General features: G+C 35.2%; 1 long non-coding RNA gene across 1 annotated transcript; it reads left to right on the plus strand.

Moving 5' to 3' along the window:
• Positions 1 to 618: 618 nt before the first annotated feature.
• On the plus strand, positions 619 to 3,259 carry LOC113278479. The gene is made up of 5 exons (XR_003325539.1): positions 619 to 720; positions 807 to 869; positions 1,403 to 1,532; positions 2,557 to 2,759; positions 2,952 to 3,259. It is a non-coding gene; the product is annotated as an uncharacterized LOC113278479 (long non-coding RNA).
• Positions 3,260 to 15,851: the final 12,592 nt, after the last annotated feature.

The following is a 15,851-nucleotide window of genomic DNA, read 5'->3' on the forward strand; positions in this document are numbered from 1 at the left end:
AGCAAACCGTTAACTTCGTCTGGTTCGCAAAACTGCTTTACCAACCGAACTCTGTGTTCGGTTATTTAGATAAAATTATCTTCTTGCCGAACTTATTTGTGATTGCAATTGATATTGTTCCATTTCTTGTACATTGAATGTCAACCTATACCAATGGATGATCAACCTTCTCCGGTTGATATGTTGTTCAAATATATATCCCATCACTATGTTAATGAGTTGATATTTGACTTACCTATTGATGCGAAGAATTAGGCTAGAGAACATGTCAAAAAAGACATGTGCATATTAGTTTTGAATGGAAAAGAAAGCAAAACTCGTTTTGAAATGGTTTGTGAGAGAAATGGAGATCCCGATGTTAGTCACAAGATGAAGGGTTATCTTACTAATATAAAGAAAAGAACTAATTTGGGTGGTCACAAAATGACAAAATAGCTTGGTGTAATCCTGATATTACTAATACAACCCTTAGCTTGAAATTGTAGATAAAAGGTTTGGCACGTAATAATTCAAAAATAGAAAGGCTATGTTTGTCCAATGGACACGCAAAGGTTAACAGATCGAATCCCGTTAGCGACATAATATTTTTGCTTCGTCTTTATTTTTCTTCCTCGTCGTTTTTTTGTTTTTCAAACTTCATTTCCCTCAGACGAGAAACCACGAAGACGACGGAGAAATGCTAAAGATCAATCAAGCCATTAACTCGACGAAATCTCTCGAGTAAGTATCAGAACCTCTTTATTTCTCTTCCTCTAAGTTTCTTTTGTTTTCCAACTTCGTTTCACTCCCAACTTTGTTTCCGTCAGGCGAGAAAATGATGGAGAAAGCTAAAGTTCAGTCAAGCCATTAACTCGCAAAAACCTCTCAGAGTAAGTATCAAAACGGAAATCTGAATTGGTTGCATGCAGATTTTTGGGTTCAATTTGGTGTGTTGCACTATTACAAACTACGCCAAATTTAGGGCAAATTTAAATTCAAATTGGTTTTAGGTTCTTATGTTGACTTTTTGTTTCACTTTTGAAAACTATGAAAAACAATGTTAAACTTAAATTAGATCAGGTTTAAAATTTAATTTAGTTGAGTTCTTATACTAAATTTTGATTTGGCTGTTACAAATTATGATAATTTTCAAATTGTTCACATTCTTTGCAACTAAAATTTAGGGCACAGATTAATAGATCCTATCAGCAAAGTTACTTCTTCTGAATCCTCCCATTACCAATTTTTGGGTATCCCAGTGATAAACTTTAGTATTATATTAGGTTTCTTTAGTTGATTTAGAATCTAAAATTACATAGGTTGAAGGTAATACCTCTAGGTTAACTTTATTATGAGCAATAAAAACTCTTATTTATACTTCGTTGGTTACTCATTCGATGTTGTTCATCTTCTATGGTGACAGGTAGGGTAACATTGCAAGTGAATATCAGGGAAAACTAAAGTTTGTCGGAATCGTCAGTTCCCTCATCCTCTAATGTTTGGTTGGTTTGCAACAAATTGAAGGAGAAATTAGCAATAGCAAGGTTTATAACGTTAGTATGAAAACTTAATTTTGATTCTCTTATTATTTGACTTTCAGTTTTTTTTATTTTTTTTATTTTTTTTTACATATGTCTTTATCTGACAAGCTATTTAGAGGGTTATTAGTGTGTTTAAAATCTGTACATACTTGCTTTACTGTTGTATCAAATAATCTCAGTTAGTTTTAGGCTTAATGTGAAGGTCTAATACAATTTTACGATAAATTCTTACCCTGCCAAGAGGCTTATTGCAAATTACCAAGATGTATATGATGACGAGTGACACAACTAGATGTAATGGCACCATTAACATGGATTTGATCTTCATGAGGATAGGCGTCATGTTTTAAGTGGATGGACTAGATATGATATAGTAAGTTTAACCCTTTTGTATAACTATGTCAACAACAAGCATGGCAACTGCAGCAGGTACAGTTGTGTTATCTTAGATTTTTAGTATACATTAAATCGTAACCTACAAAATAATCCATCTAGAGAAGATGGCGAGGAGAGAGATAATGGTGGTGGTAGCGAGGTTACTAAGTCTGTTATTGCCGTTAGTGATCGAGTTACTCTTCTCCATTTCAATGAGATGTCTTTCTGTATGGTGTCTTTCTGTTTTAGATAAAAATGATGATTGTTGGAGTGAATATAGTATTGGAGATATACTAGGCAGCCTGGATTGTGCTCTGGTGATGAAGAAATGAAATGTTCAAGTTCACTTTTATGTTTAACTGATATCTTCCTCATAACTCCTCTTAAAAATCAATTGGCTTGGCAAAACACCATGATCTTGACTTTCTTGAGTAGGCAGTCAAATGAATATATATATGTATCCTATTAACCTTTGATGTAAGAAAAAAACAGTACATTCTCAATTAGATCTAATAAAGTTTTCCCCTTGCTAAGGGTTTTACGAACAATACTTATTTTTAAATGCTTCTTATAATTTACACTTACATTTCTGTATTTCAATTTAATCCCTATTATACTCATTTTGATGTCTAATTGTGTCTTTCGTGGCTTTTTTGTTCAGTTGCTTATATATTTGCTAAAACATTTCTATGCACCAACATTCGTGAATAGTTGATGAGCATAAATTGGAATGTCTATTTGTGTGCTGGAATACTATGAAGCAGTCGGCTGAAGACGCAATCCTATTATGTAAACTTTGCTCAGGGTTTCAGGTTTTGCATTTCGCGCACAGTCTAGCATAGACTGCAGGTCATGACGTGATTAGTAAGTGTGCGAGAGTTTTAGGGCACTTTCTTTCGTTTAGGTGCAAAAAGTTAATAAAGCAAAAATAGTTTTAGTGGCTTGCTGTAGTATATAATGCACGCACTATCTCTCTCTCTTTCTGCCTCATGTTTCACGATGCTTCTTTTTGGATTTGGTACTCACATTCTTTTACAATTCATTATTCTTTTGCAGTAGGGTCGAAGGAGAGCCCTGGAGGCTGGATTTAGTTAGGGATTGGAAAAATTCAGGGGTGTCGATGACCACCCTTAGCCAAGGCGTATCTCTGTACCTGATAGGGGCAATAGAAAATGAATGGACAATATGTTTATATGCTTCCTTTTCTAGAAGTTAAGAGTAATAGTCGGCATTAAGGAAAAATAGAGATTAATTTTTATTGTTTTTACATTTGTTTGCTTCATATTTTTTTTTCTTTTGTTTGCGTGGTACTGGAGTTACTGTTATGTTGCGACTCTTGGTATAGTTGGAATCACTCTTGGTTAGATAAGCAGAATCCAAGTGTATTGAAATTTACCACAACATAATAATTATTTCACTTATTCATGATCAGCAGGTGCATTGCACGTGCGTTTAGACTAGATTAGTTTGAAATGAGTTTCCACCACTTGGTGTTGACTTTGACAATTGAGTGAGTGTTGATTTTGACCATTGACTACTACACGAAAATCAAATGGAACGGCAGGCGCATCGCGCGTGCGTGCTATGCTAGTGTGTATAAAGAAAAGACGACGAGGAAGAACACAACGTGTTCAAAGAAAATTAAATGTCCGTTCAAGATAGCATATAAAAAGTGCAAAAAAAAAATGAAGGGATGGGTTCTATCCAAGGATGCTAAGGATGCTGTGGAAGGTCGTCAGAATCACCCTTGTCCGGAACATCTTAAAGGACATTCAATGGACGCAAGGCTTTTTCCTCAAGAAATGGAGAAAATAGCTAAATTTAGGAAAATGGGTATTTCACCACTTAATATGCTTCGCTTACTAAAAGATGATAACAAGGATAATATATCATCTTTGTCCACCATTTACAATCAAATTGAGACAATTAAAAGGAATGAATGGAAGGATAGACAAGTCATGCAACATTTTTTTTTTTTTTTTGCTCAAGAGAAAGGCTACACGGTTCAAAAGAAGGTAGGTCCGGAAGAAGAAATAACGCATCTCTTCATTGCTCATCCAAAGAGTGTTCAATTAGCTCAATTCTTTCATAAAGTTCTTATAATGGATCACACTTACAAGACTAACAAATACAAGATGCCATTGTTGAATATTGTTGGTCGTACGTCGACGAAGTCACCGTTTACCGTTGCTTTTTTTTTCTTCTAAAGAACGAGCAAGAACCAAATTACACTTGGGCGCTACAACAATTGAAGGCGATTTACCGAGAAGATGATATCCCCGGGGTTATAGTGACGGACAATGAAGTAGCATTAATGAACGCAATAGAGAACGTCTTTCTATTAGCACATAATATGCTTTGTACGTTCCATATATGGTGTAATGTGATGAATAGGTGCAAGCCTCAAATTTTTCCACCAAAGAGGAAAGCATTTGAAGAGATTAGTAAGCTACCGGAAGATCAACAAGCGGTTGCAAAAGAGGAATTTGATAGACAATACATTCTAAATCATGCTAAATGGATTGCTTTCTCCAGTGAATGCGAGTCATTGACTTGGTCTTTTACCGAAGAAGAGTATATTCTAAATCTTGCCACGTTTATTGAACATTAGTCTATCCCCGATTATTCCGAGGATATTGTAACGTATGTGTTGAGCAATGATTGGAGCCGCACAAAGAGCGGTTCGTTCATGCATTTACCAACCACCATAAACACTTTGGGAATCAAGCGACAAGTTTGGTACAATCGGCTCACCATGAGTTTTTGTAGCCAAACAATACCTCCCCTCCATCTTTTGGAGTACCATAAGTTAGGTTCTTTGGTGGAAAACACAAATCCTTATGAGGAATGTATGCATATCTAGCACAAGGCTTTTTAGGCGTCCTTCTAGGTTTATCTTGAACTATTTATCCTTGTTCCTCTTCTTCTTCCTCGTCCTCCGAGTCCTCCTCTGATTCGTCATCTTCATTTTCTCCATCCTTATCTCCATCTTCCTCATCTTCTTCACTGTCATCATTGTCATTTTCTTCATCCTTATCTCCTTCTTCTTCTTCAGCTGGTTCCTCTTCTCCACCTTGATTATGTTCTTGATTACCCATCTCTTCCACAATATCTTGATCAACTTGTTGGATTATATTACCAAAATTATCTCTATTGACATCATCTTGGATGACAACACCCGGTAATGACCCACCTCCGAACTTAGCATTTTTGGTTCCACGCTTATTGGCACCAAAGTGTACTCTGCCTCGAGGCATGGGAGTTATCATATCTTCCAGTAAAGGTTGGTTGGATTTTTTACCTTTGCTGCTAATCAAGTTCCTAATCAAGAAAACAAAAGATATTAGCTTAACCGATAAATGATTGACTAAATCAGACGCAATATAAGGGTTCTCAGTGTAAGGTTTGGTCAGTAGCAAAAGTTCACTAAAAATAGGCAAACTATAATTTTGTGTTCCAGAAAATAGTTCGGTTAGTCAAGTTTTTTTGCGAACAAACCGAACTCCACATATATGCAATTAGGGAAGAGTTCGGTTGGTCAAGTTTTTTTGCGAACAAACCGAACTCCACATATATGCAATTAGGGAAGAATTCGGTTAGTCAAGTTTTTTTGCGAACAAACCGAACTCCACATATATGCAAGTAGGGAAGAATTCAGTTACGAAAATATAAAAAAAGAAATATGCGAACAAACCGAAGTCTATATGTATGCATTAATGGTAAAGTTCGGTTAGAAAGAATTAAAAAAACATGCAAACCAACCGAACTCCACATATAGCCGCTGAGGGTAAAGTTCGGTTAAAGCCAAACTCAACATAGCGGGAAAAAATAGCAAAGTCCGGTTACAAAGTTTCAACATTTTTTTTATAGTAATGGTAAAGTTCGGTTACAAAATACTCTTAACACTTTTTGCGAACCAACCGAACTACCAGTTCGGTAACCTAATTTTAAATTTCATAGAACCGAACTGTTCTTCGTGTTCTTCCTTTCAGGAAGTTCGGTTAAAAAACTAGGGTTTTTTCAAAACTCCTTCTAACCGAACAACACACTGTAACTTCCATTTGAACTATATTTTGATGATTTCTATTAAATTTAACCAATCAAAATCAAACTAAAAGTAATGGGTTTGTGGGAAAATGCCTGCGGATTTTCATAGTGGCAGTCTCAAGGTTCTTCCTGGGTCTTTGATACCCGATTATGACTTCACCTTCTGGTTCCACTTCTTTATCAATTTTAACTTCACTTGGGAGATTTGCTAGATGTGCTAATGGGGGATCTTGTCCTGGGAGTCTTGAGGTTTTCTTTCGACGACCCATTCTTATACTTGATTCATTAATCGACGATGAAAATTTTATGAATCCCAAAAAAAAAAAGATGAAGTTGAAAGGAAGAAGAAGAAGAGAAGCAAAAAAAAAAAAAAAAATCCCCAAAACCTATTTTGTGCGGCTAGGTAAAGGAGGGGTCTGATTTTGGTTTTTTGTTAATGGATTAGAAATAGGTTAAATTTATATTTTGGTGGTTATTAGTTTAGTTTTAATTTTAATTAGGGTTAAAGGAAAATTAGTAATGTCTACACTTTAGGAAATCCCTTATAATTATAGGGTAGATGGCTTTATAAAACAATGGCCCCCCCAAAAAGAAAGGCTGGTCCCCAAAAAATCGTTCAAAAAAGGAAGACCCTTTGCAATTTTAGTACTAGCCCATATAACTGTTTGTCCACATGATTTTTTTTTCCAAGTAAATTGTAATTTTTTTATTAATCATCAGTCGAAAGAAGTTTATAAGAGTTGGATGGGAGCCTGGCAACAAGCTGAGCTCCAACCCTTTTTTGGATAACTACTCCAATTCTATGAATAAGATAATCCCCTACCATAATGTTCGCATCATGGCTAGCCATGTAATTCCGTAGCCGCTTCAGGAAGTCAATAATATCATCACCAAGCTCACCCAATATTGTAAAATCTAAGGCACCGAACTCATAACCTTGAGCAGTACACTTATTCAGGTATTTCTTACGCTTACGGATGACAACATTATGAATGGCTTGTCCAGGTTTGAAAGTGCGCACACATCCACCTGTGAAGGGGGAAACACCAGTGACGTTCAAACAAACATCACACCCATTATCCCAATCATAAACTAAAATGTCAGCTGGCCTCAATGCGACACCATCATCAGAGAGAAAATCCAAGGCAACTTCTTTTCTAGTAGGGACACCAACACGATAACACATATCAGCAATAATATCACACACATATTAGGAAAAATGACTGAGTGAGTCTGGGTTACAAAGGCAGTAGAGCCATCTAATATTGAAGGGACATTCCTTCTCATATTAGATTTATCTACTAGAAATTTTTGAGAAATACATGCTGGTGGATTAGAAGTCCAATCCAATTCTGAAAATAAATTCCTTGCGAATTTAGCTAAGGAGTCTGATACTACATTGCCTTTTCTTGGCACAAACTGAAAACCTAAAAAGTTGTTACAAGAAAGGGCCATCTTCTCTGCTTCCTCCAAAATGTTTTTTCTTCTCCATGAGACTTCTGAAATGCGGCCATTTAGATGGTTGAAAAGACTCTAACAGTCCCCTTCGATGCTGAAATGATGGATGTTCTTTTCTTTTGCACAGTAAGCTGCCTGCAGGACGCCTACCGCCTCTGCTTCTTGTGGGTCCGAGCTTGTGGATGATCCTGCTCTTCCTCCTTTAACTTCGCCTGTTTCATTTCTTAAGATTAGTGAAAAAGTAGAATACTGTAATTCTGAGATCCATGTTGCATCCACATTAATTTTGAGGCAATTTGTTGTTGGGGCAGTCCAAGAAACTTTTTGCTTTCTCGCAGATTTGTTGCTTGCCTTATGATTTTAGGAATTCCTAGACCAATAAGAGATATGTCTTTGGATTTCCATTGATAACTGATAAGATGATTTAGATTTTTCCTCGAAAATTATTGATAGGCTCAGAAACCTACAATAAATACTGCAAGTGCACAGCGTCTAACTCGTAGACAATGGCAAGTACAGGTCGTTCCCACGAGGAGTGTGAAAATACTTCTACTAACTAATACCAAGAATTGAATAATCGAATTAATAATGTTTTAATAATTTTCAGAAACTCGAAACAAAATCAAGAAATAATAATTCTAACAATAAAAAAAATGAAAATGGGTTATTAGGATTTTCGGTTTCCACCAATTAATTACCAAACTCTACTAATCTTTAAGAATATATTCCATGCGTTTTCAAATACTGTTTCTCCGCTATATTTTCCTTCGCTTCATGGGTAGTGATTCTAAAGCATTACCTATCAATACTTGCATACCACGTCTAGGGATTTAACCGAAGCACGCAATATCAATTCAATAGCATAAATAATCAAGAAAATCACATAAACGATTAAACATCAAGCTTTGTGAAGAAAAAACTACTAGTCATTCAAATCATTATTGAGCATATAAATATAGAGTTTACACAATTTATTGGTTTCTACCTAAACCCTAACATAACACTATCTAGAAATGGCTTTCTCAAAAGTCATAAACATATTAAAATTAAACTCTAGGTAATGAAAAATGAAGAATCGAAAACAAAACTTCAAAACCCTTCCTTCGTTGCGGCACTGTGGCCGGCTTCCCCCTTTCTCAAATAGTCACCACCTTCTTATACACCTTCCTTTTCTTTTATTTTATTAATCAAAGTATCAAAATAAATTATTCTATGAAATATCTTGCATGCAAGTTGATGTCGTCATCAGTATCTTTCCCCAAATAGTATTGCCACCTCGTTCTTCCAATGAAATAATAAACTCCCCTTATTTCCAAAATCTCCCAAATGAAGAAAGAGTTATTTTATTTCCAAAATAGTCACGTGTAAATATTCCTCAATTAATTCTTCACATGACAAATAAATTATCTTTCTTGGTGGAATATATTTGTAATAAAGTAAGAAAGATAAAATAGTTCCCATTTTCAGTTTCCATGCGCCAATCCCACTTTGATTTCAATTCCTTTGCTGTGTTTCTGCCTCGCCTCTGAAACAATTTTATGCTGATGATATATATGGAGATACCAGGCCAGCTACATTTTGTCACTGTGGTTGCTGATATATGGAAATACCAGGCCAACCCATTTCACCATTGTGGTTGCTAATACCAGGCCAACCCGGCTGCTGATACATGGAAATACCATGCCAGCATAATAAGTGCTGCTGATATATAGAAATGCCAGGCCAGCATAATAAGTGTTGCTGATATAGAAATACCAGGCCAGCATAGTAAGTGCTGCTGATATATAGAAATACCAGGACAACATAATAAGATGTTGATACATGGAAATACCAGGCCAGCATAATAAGTGTTGCTGATATATAGAAATACCAGGCCGGCATATTTCATCATTGTGGTTGCTGATATATGGAAGTACCAGTCCAACCACATTTTGTCATTTTCGTCGCAAACACCATTAAGTCTCACATTTTGCTGTTTATTCGCTGGATGTTCGAATTCACTTGTACTTTCTACAAAAGCACTAAAATAGTATTAGTAACTAAAATATTGTATCCTAGCTAATATAAATATGGGTATAAAATGTAGCATTTATATGCTTATCAATTATGTTACATCTTTCCTTCCAAACGGACCGCATTTTGGTAAGAAAAAGTTATGTTGATATTGCTTGGTTTGTAGTATGAAATCCTAGTTTACATAGATCTAGAATACTGACTGTTGTGTCGAATTGTATATTAATTGGGTCAGGTCCTTGTTCCCAGACTGATTTTGCATATCTACAATGAAATAGAAGATGTTTTGTTGTTCTAGTTCTTCTCCACACATTGGACAAGAAGGATCAATGTCTTTTACTTTTTCATACAACTTTGTATTAGTAGCTACAAAATTTTGAATGCACTTACACACAAAAAAAAAAACTTTTGTTCTCTGTGATATTTTAGTTTCCATAAGGTTTTCCAGAAAATTTCAGGGAGAGATAGGCTAGCTTCCTCTAATCCTCTTTCATTATGTTTACATTGATTTTACAGTGTGGATCCCTGATTAATTTGGTAAGAGTCCATCTAAGCTTATCCTGTTTTTTATTGTTGGATTTGTTTAAGAATAAGTAAACTCTACAAATTAGAACAACTATGTCAGTAGGGAAAAGGGAGTTTATGAGATGATAGTTCCATTTTTTGTTTATAGGGTCAATGAGGTCTGCCACTAGATTGACAGACTCATTGAGAGAATTTCTATACTGCAATAGGTACCTTTTAAGCAAGAAATCCAATTATCTTCCCAGATATTGATATGTAAACCATTTCATACTTCTCAAATGTTGTACTTAGTGACTAGTTTTAAGCCTTTACACAAACATTTCCATGTCCATGATGCCTTATCTGGTGATTTGGCTTTTAAGGGTCCTTTATTCTTAAAGTTAATAGGTTTTAGAGTCTTTTCCCAAAGAGAGTTGGGTTCCCACACAAATCTCCAAGCTACTTTTGTGATCATTGCTAGGTTAAATTTTCTGACATCTCTAAATCCTAAACCTCCAGAAAGAATAGGTTTACAAAGGGTAGTCCAAGCTTTAGGATAGAAACCAATATCTGATTTTTGACCCCACCAAAAGTCACGCTGGGTGGAGTCTACTTTGTTGGTAATAATATTTTTTGGCAGTATAATACATCGTATCTGGTGAGAAGGTATACTAGTTAGTGCAGACCTATTAAGAACCATTCTACTTGATAGAGGCAGAACCTTACCTTTCCAACCTTTCGATTTGATTCCATCCTATCTAATATTGGGCCAAAAGTTTTTATTATAGATTTGTCTATGAAAAGAGGTGCTTCCAAATAAGGGTCTTTTCGGTTAATATGTTTGATCTTAAGAAGTTTTGACATTATTCTTTGATGTTTTGGTTGAACTTTTTGCTAAAGAATTACCTGATTTTTCAAAATTGATGAGCTGACCTGAGGCTTTACTGACGATGTCTATGGTGGAAAATAGATTCTTACATTCTACCAGGTCAGCCTTAACGAATAACAAGCAGTCATCAGCAAAGAGAAAATGAGAGATATATTCACTTTTAGGTGCTATTTTAACACCATGAAGCAATTTATATTGTTCCTGAGCTAGAAGAAGTCTGGAGAAAACTTCCATACAAAATTATTAAAAGATAAGGAGATATTGCGTCTCATTGATGGAGTGAAGAAATTCCCAGGAGAGCCATTTAGCAAAACTCTTACAGAAGTAGTAGAAATGCATTGTTTAATAATTAAGTTCACAAAATTCTTGGGAAAAGCCGAAGGAATCTAAAGCTTTAGGAAGAAAATTCCAGTTTACCTTGTCAAAGGCTTTTGACATGTCTATTTTAATACCTCTAACCCCCTGTTTTTGTTTCTTTTTCTTAAAAGAGTGTATTATTTCATGAGCTACAATAATATTATCTGATATTTGTCTGGAGGAAAGAAAAGCTGACTGGAATGGTGATATGATTTTTTCTAAAAAAACGTTTAGTTCTGTTAGCTAAATTTTTTGCAATTATTTTATAGGTAGTGTTACAAAGCCCTATGAGTCTAAATTGACTAGGAATCTTAGGTTGTTTAATCTTAGATATTAGAAAAATTTGAGTTTTATTGAATTCGTGATTCATTATTATAGTTTCAAAGAAGGATTGAATTGTTAAAAATAGTTGAGAGCCTACTGTTTCCCAGTTGCTTTTGAAGAAACTAGCAGGAAAGCCATCAGGGCCTGAGGCTTTGCTTGGTTTCATATTTTTTAAGACAGAGAGGATCTCCTCTTTTGTGGGAATATCCACTATACTCATGTTGTCTTGATCAGAGATAGAAGAAGATATGTTCTTAAAATTTCGGTCGTGAAGAGAAGTATCAATGTTGTCATATGTAAATAGGGCTGCCGTAAAAACAAGTAAGAACCCATTTACTGGAAGAAAAATTTGTTTTCACTAAGATATTGATCATATTTAAATTCCATCGTACTATATCAAAGTGGAAACCGTCCACCCAAGTGCCACTACAAGACCCCTTACTATACCTATAAGGTCGACAATGTGGTAGTTCGGGTAGAAAGACACTAGGTTTTTAACAAGATATCTTTGAGATTTTGTTTCAGATAGGAAAATAATTTCTAGTTTTTGTTTTTAAATGAAGGTTTCAAGATGATTCTGTGTAAAAGGATTCCCACAACCTTGAATATCCCAAGCTAAAATCTTCATTATCTGAAGATCAAAACAAGTTAGAAAAGAGTTAAAATTGCTAAATTAGAACTAGACATGTGAGAGTGACTAAGTTATTGTGACACAATGGACGTGGAAGCTATCTTAAGATCTAATTGAATACAACTAAATCATGCAAACACAGGGAAGTTACACTAAAATTTATATTAAAGCAGAAAATTATATTATAGCAGTGAATTAAATTGAAATAGTTAGTAGGAAATAGTTCAGATGAGTGAAATACACGTGTCTCCTCCTTTTGACGTGATGGGGAATTGAGTGAGAAGTGAATATGGAAATAAGATTCAGATGAAATGTGTTGTTCTTCTTTCAAATTGGATTTGTACTGATCAATTTTAAGGTGCTTGCCATTTCCAGCGGATAATGCAAAGGTTTTCAGAAGAAAAAGATGATGGAAATTCCAGAATTGAAATCTTAGATGCATAATGCAAAGAGGGTTTGGGGTTATCAAGTTGAGGATCAAATGATACAGATATATGCACAGGCAGTGAAACATGTATTTTGAAATTAGATGCAGATGCTGGGGATTCAAAAGAATCCCTAGCATTTTCATAAGGTGAAAATGACAAACGTCGACCTAGAATAGGGGACTGGAACCCAGTTCTTATTTGATCTGGATTAGCGATATCCTAGAGGAAACCAGAACCCAAAATCTGAACCGATTCAAGCGATCCTGTTGAATCAATGACTCGATGAGTTTCAGAATTAACCATATGATCGAGTGGACTCGGTTCTTGACAAGCTTAAGGGAATATAATCTTCACGAAGATTAAAAGGGAAGGTGCGCTTGCCCAAGATGGAGTCAGAAACTAGAGGCATATCCTCCTCCATTATGGGAGGGTTTTCATCAATCTGTTGGTTTTGTCAAGAAACCCAGATTGATTGGTCCTCCAAAGGGGATGAGGTTCTGAAGAGGTTGTTGTACGTGTCTCTGACTCCTGGAAAGCTGAGAAAATCTTCAACAGGAATTGATTCCCTATGATCATACACATTGTCTTTAGGGTTCCAAATTTGTATCGGAGAATCATTTAGAAAGAAAAGATCATCACTAGGATAAGGAGAGTCTATTTTGATATCATAAATATCCTCTAAAGGCAACCCTATATGATAAGACAACTATTTTTCTTATGACCAAATCTTAGACAGTGTAGACAGAATTTCGAAGGGATATTGAGATGGTTAAAGAAAATCTCAGTAACCGGGTATTTTCCAACCTTTATTAAAAGTTTATCTACGAGAGGCTTTTCGATGTTCACCTAGACCATAACTCGTGGCAGACAATCAAGGGCTGAAACTTCACTACCTAAACACACCCTGCTCACCTGACCAAGCTTGCTAGCAATTAATCCTAAAACTTCTTTGCTTCAATGTTCATGTTTAGCATTTAGAACACTAGCCCATATGGGTATTTCTGTGACCACATCTGTGAAAATATTCATTCCAGGATAAGTTGTTGTAGCAGAGAGCACATTGTCAGATGGATACCATGGTCTATTTGATGATATATCCCCCTGAAATCATTGGATGACTGAAAAGTGATAATAAAAATATTGGGATATACTTGTTATTAGAATATATAGCAGATACAAACAAGTATCCGAGGTGCAGACAAGGACCGAGGAAACTATATGGTGAAGTCAAGACTAAATCAAGTAACTGTGCAGTAAGACACGTGAAGTGGAGGTTAAGTCAAGTGACCATGATATACGTGGCACGTGAAGTGAAGACCATACAATATTCAAACTGAAGTCAAAGTCAAGATGAAGTGATCAAGACTCAAGTTATCAGAAGATCGACGGAGATTAGTTAAGTTTCCAAGAATAAAAAGATCTTGTGTAATTTAGGTAGTTTTCTAGACAAGTCAAATATCTAGGTAATTTCCTATTACTCATATTCTAGTTAATTAGGGTATATATTATAGAGAATAATATAATATCCTATATTAACTATTAGTACTCTATAAATAAAGAGTCATAATGTAATTGTAAATCATCTCAGAATGTTCTGATGATCAATATTATTATTCACCCTACGGGGTTGCTTGTGGACGTAGGTCGAGTTGACCGAACCACGTTAAACATCGTCTCCATTATTGTTTTGGTATGTAGATTTATTTATTCTTGATTGATTTATTTTATCATTGATTTGTTTTTATTATTTATCTAACATCAATGATATCCATCTTGAATTTGATCTACATATCAAAATTTAAGACTTGTCTAATATGGAAACCAATACTTGGTCCCCAAAAGTTACTTAAGGCTCATCTTGTTTCCCATGTTTTAATTGTGACAGTTGAAAAGATTCTTGCTAGAAGGTTGTTGCTCCTAATGCCGTAATCTCATATGAATTATTGGGGTGTTGTTAGTAGACCTGTGTTGCTGTGCGGTTTGCAAATCTTTGGGAAAAAGATAGACCACTGAGATGTTTATAGAGATTGTAACTATTAGCCATTGTAGGAACTGAAAAGGATGAAGAGAAGAGAGAAAGAAAAGGTCGAAAGAAACATATGGATTCCTTTTATTTTAAGGTTGTTGATTGTGGGGAGCAAATTAAGAAATGATTATTCGAAAAAGAGTTCAAAAAATTTCCCGTGACTGAGAAGTATATGTCATATTGTATGAGACGAAAAGGAGACCAATCCTTTCTCAACAGACAATCAAGCAAAGGATAAAATAACACCTAAACGTACGAGGTTGAATCTTGGGTTCTGCAATCTAGTGACAATACTAGGTTTTGGGAGATGTAACATAACGAGGACTGATCAGCCAGCTATTTGGGACATGGATAATTTAAACTATATGAGTTCATTTAAAATTTACGTCAAGGTCAATTAGTTATGTTTAAGTCAAGGTTGAGAGATATTGTGTGCATCTAATAATGTTAGACATACTTGATGTGAAACTCGTCTACGCATGCAGGATGGTTGGGTGAAGGGAGTTACCGTGTTACAGAATTTCAAGAGTTAAGACGTAGAATTAAAGAGAATTAAGAGGGATAAGTGATACAATTTACCATAAAAAGAAGCCCAAAGGAAGTTTTTGTTATACCAATTTAGAGAGGAAAACAAACAGGTACAAAAGTTCTTTTTAGAAATTCATGGCTTGCGATCATTCGAAACCACCAAAAGATGCACATATATTATCAACTCGAGTCATGAGATGTAGGGAAAGACAGTTTCATAGGATTCAATATTATTTCTGTATCAGGTGTTATACTGAGGCTTTTCTTCATCGCGAGCAAGCTAAAGTGTTGGCCTATTGCAACATAAGCAAATAGGGGAAAAGCAAATTGCATGAGGGTACTAAGGCACAGATTCGAGCAAAACTGGAGAAGGATGAACAAATAGATGTTCCAATTTTTCTCTATGAGATGCCACCAAGTATGGATTATTTAGACTAAGGCACAGATGAAGGAAGCACGATACAAAAGAAAGAGAGTACGAAGAATCAGAGAAGAATGAATGAAGGTTATTTAGACTTAGATCTATCATGAATGTTATTTAGCTTTATGAAAGATTTATGGGCGTGTTTATGTAGGTTTGCATGTTTTAAGACTAGTGTTTTGTTTTTTAAGTTCTAGTGTTCTGTTTCAGGGCATTTTGCACGCTTCAGATGTGTTTAGATATAAAAGATGTGGTTGCTTCCTTCACTTCTTACTTGTTTTGAAAATTATTCATATAGCTAGAAAATAGAATAAAATATTCATACTCGAA

This window comes from Papaver somniferum, chromosome 5 (genome assembly GCF_003573695.1).
Source record: "Papaver somniferum cultivar HN1 chromosome 5, ASM357369v1, whole genome shotgun sequence".
NCBI classification, from domain to species: Eukaryota; Viridiplantae; Streptophyta; class Magnoliopsida; order Ranunculales; family Papaveraceae; genus Papaver; species Papaver somniferum.